Source organism: Lethenteron reissneri, chromosome 67 (genome assembly GCF_015708825.2).
Source record: "Lethenteron reissneri isolate LAM-NWPU_2019-01 chromosome 67, ASM1570882v1, whole genome shotgun sequence".
Classification (NCBI taxonomy): Eukaryota; Metazoa; Chordata; class Hyperoartia; order Petromyzontiformes; family Petromyzontidae; genus Lethenteron; species Lethenteron reissneri.
Genome location: NC_083845.1, coordinates 2395943 through 2396626, shown reverse-complemented (window position 1 = coordinate 2396626; position 684 = coordinate 2395943).

The following is a 684-nucleotide window of genomic DNA, read 5'->3' as shown; positions in this document are numbered from 1 at the left end:
ACCCGAGTTTGATTCCCACTCACGGCCACCACCGGTGACGATTATCTGAACCGCTCCTGGGCCTCCCCTAGGTCGACTCGGCCTCAAACGAGTAACTGGTGTGGTGTATGAACATCGCCACTGGGGGGACAAAGGCGGCCGGGCGTAGTGAATCCAAGCCGGGTAGTAAAGCTAGACTTATCATAATCATTAGTGTCGTGGGTTCTTCTCCGGGGCGAGCCCGTTTACTCAACTACTCGCTCGCGAAAAGAAAAGATCTGCTGAACAAACAGGAACCTGGGCCATCAAGAGAAAACACGTACAAATCCCACTCTGGGCGTGTTCCAGCATCATTACCACGACCATCATCATCCTCATTCCTTGCGTATCTCCCGATGGATCTGGCATCCGATTGGGCGACAGATGCCGTTTAAAAATAACTAAAACTATTTATTTTTTAAAGGTTACGACTCCTGGCTCCTCCTCCCTTTTCCTGCTGTTGAGATGTGTCTTGTTGTTTGTCGTCAGATGTTTGGATTCAAATCGTGCCCAGGGTTTGACTCAGAGCGTGAAGGCGTGGGGAGGAGGGAGGGAGAGGGAGGGGAGGGAGGAGGGAGGGAGGAGGGGGAGGAGGAGAGGGGAGGAGGAGGGAGGGAGGGAGGGAGAGGAGGGAGGAGGAGAAGGGGGGGGGGGGGAGGGAGGGAG